Source organism: Passer montanus, unplaced genomic scaffold (assembly GCF_014805655.1).
Source record: "Passer montanus isolate IOZ18808 unplaced genomic scaffold, ASM1480565v1 scaffold145, whole genome shotgun sequence".
Taxonomy (NCBI): domain Eukaryota; kingdom Metazoa; phylum Chordata; class Aves; order Passeriformes; family Passeridae; genus Passer; species Passer montanus.
This window is the reverse complement of record NW_024361496.1, coordinates 367,512-370,414: the sequence shown is the minus strand read 5'-3', so window position 1 is coordinate 370,414 and position 2,903 is coordinate 367,512.

Here is a 2,903-nt window from a genome sequence, read left to right as displayed (position 1 = left end):
GGCTGGGCTTGGTCTGATTGTGCCCAGACATGGCAGTGCTGGGGGAGGCTCTGCTTTCCCAGTGCTTCCAGTACACACTGTCAGGATTTCTCCCACCCTCAGCCCCAGTTCCCCCTGGCCTCAGCACTGTACCATGCCCAAGGTCTCCCAGCTGTCCCACTCCTGCCTGTGCCAGTGAATGGACTAGCCTCCCCAGGCCTGTTTTTTACCTTTCTCACTCAGTCTTGCTGAGTTTTCAGGGATTTCATCAGCTGCTCATCCTCTGAGAGGTTTTTGGTGCTCCCTCTCCACTCCCCTGCTCTGTCTCTCTGAACTCTGCCCCAGTTCTGTCCCAAGTGTGTGCTGTGGAGTCAGGGCTGATTTACAGGGATGAATGTCTCCTGGGGACATTCCTGCCCTCCCTGTCCCCTGGCTGCCCCCAGCCTGGCCCTGCCCTGTTGCTGCTGTGCCAAGTTAGGCCCTGACAGCCTCGTCCATCCCAGCTCTGGGAACTGTCCCAGAGCATCCCTGTGCTCAGAGGGGCTGGAGATGGCCCTGGGGCAGCAGCACAGTGGGAGCAGAGGTTAAAGTTGAGGACAGCCTCCTCCCCCACCCCCAAAACCTGCCAGCTGCTGGTGGAAACTGGGAGGCACTGGGCTGACATAAGCACGGGATAGGAAACATCCATGGGACGGCACATCCAGCCATCCCAGCAGGTCTCTGTGGAAACTGCATGTTGTGGGGGATAATTGAGGCCAGTGGAGCATCCAAAGCAGGAAGGGGAAGGATTTCCTGATTTCCTATCACCCCCCTGGCCATGGTGCTGCCCCACCCGTGGCCCAGCAGGAGGGTGCACTGCCGGGCTCCAGCCGTGTCAGCAGGCTCAGCTTTTCCAGGGATGCATCCTGCTTCTCCAGCCCTGTCACCAGGCTCAGCCTTTCCTGCAGGGCAGTGCCAGGAGGGTCCCCCTCACCTCCCACATCTGCCCTGGCACCGTGGCCTCACCGATGGCGTGTCCCCCCTCCATCCTGGGGGAAAGTGGGGTTCAATCCTGGCTTGGTGCAAGCCAAATACAACCCTGGCACCCCCATGGCCACGCTGGGGGTGCTTGTCACCTCCCAGTACAGCCCAGCACCAAACTGGGCCCGCAGAGAGCAGGCAGGCGTCTCCCGGAGCGAGCCCGGGATGCTGCAGCGGGCTCAGCTGCGGGGCTCGGCCGTGCTCGGTGCTGCCCTGCCTCCGGAGCCGGCTGCTCTGGGCGGCTTTGGAGGAAGAAGACATCCATCATCCCAGCCTCGGGCTCTCCAGGCTGGGTAAGGGGCCGGACAGGGCCCTGGGGACACCCGTGGCATCGCTGCCAGTGGCACCTGCCCTGGGAGAGCAGCGCCCGGGGTGATCGCAGGGGGATCCCCGCGGGTGCGGGCATCGCCCCGGCCGCAGCCCGGGACAGGGCGGCGGGACACGGCCGTGGCAAGGAGCCGGTTCTCACGCAGGCTGTCCCAGCAGCTGGGACACGCTGACCCGGCAGCCGCAGACCCGGCCCCCGCACGGGAGCTGGGGATTTTCCGCGGAAACTGCTCCGCCCTGGCAGCGGGGCTTTGCGGCTGGACCCTGCCCCCAGCTCCTGTCGTGCGGCTGGAATTTCCCCACACGAAGGATCTGTGCGGATGCCCCAAGGGATGTGCCCGCCCGGCCCGTGGCGCAGGTAAACTGAGGCACGTGGTATCACGCTCTGGGAACCCGGCGGCTCCATGCGTGACACGAGATGGGCTCAGCTCTGGGACATGCCCCGGGGATGTGTCCCCACCCCCAGCAGGGCCATCAGCAATGAGCGACCCCGTTCGTCCCCATCCCCAAGGACTTGGGAGGTCCCCACAGGATCCGACACCTTGAGCAGCCATCTCCTCGTGGGATGAGCCCCCACCCTGTGCCGTGTCCCTGCCTCCATCCTGCTCCCGGGGACCCTGACTGCAGTCCTGCTTCTACTGTCCTCATGCCTGTCTTGTCCCCAGTGCCTCCACCCTGGTCCTGATGTCCCTGTCCACAGCCCCAATCCCACTGTCCACTGCTCCCTGTGTCCTTGTCCCTGTCCTGCTCCCACTGCTCCCCGTGTCCTTGTCCCTGTCCTGCTCCCACTGCCCCCTGTGTCCTTGTCCCTGTCCTGCTCCCACTGCTCCCCGTGTCCTTGTCCCTGTCGTGCTCCTGGTTCCCCCTCTGCTTTGGTGTCCCTGTCTCCATCCTACCCCAGTCCCTGTTCTCCTTCTCAATGTCCCTGTCCCCACCCTGCTCCTGCTCTCTCCATTCCCATCTTGCTCCCATTGTCTCCATCACCCATTCTGCTCCCAGTGCCTCCATAATTTTCCTTCTCCCCATGTCGCAGTGTCCTTGTCCCCTTGTCCCCATCCTGTCCCCCATCCTGCCCCTGTTGTTCATCCTGTTTACACTGTTCCCATCACTGTCCTGCTCCCTATGTCCTTGACCTCATCCTGCTTGCAGTGCCTGTGTCCCTGTCCTGCTTCTGATTTCCCAATCCTACCCTTCTCCTGTCCCTGAACTGCTCCCAACGTCCTTGGTTTCCTCCCTGCTCCTGATGTCCCCATCCCCATCCTGTTCCTGGTGTGCCTGCCCTGCTGCCCATGTTCCTGTTCCCATCCTGTTCCCCATGTCCTCGTCCCTGTCCCAGACCTCCACCCTGCTCTTGGTGTCCCTTGTCCCCATCCTGTCCCTTTCCTGTGCTCCATGTCCCTGTCCCCACCCTGTTCCTGATGCCCTTGCTCTCATTCTGCTCCAGATGCCCCATCCCCACACCTGTCCCAGTGTCCCCATCCTGCTCCTGCTGCCCCTGTCCCCATCCTGCTCCCAGTGTCCCCATTCTTATCCTGCTCTGTCCTGATCCTGCTTCCTGTGTCCTCATTCCCCTTCTG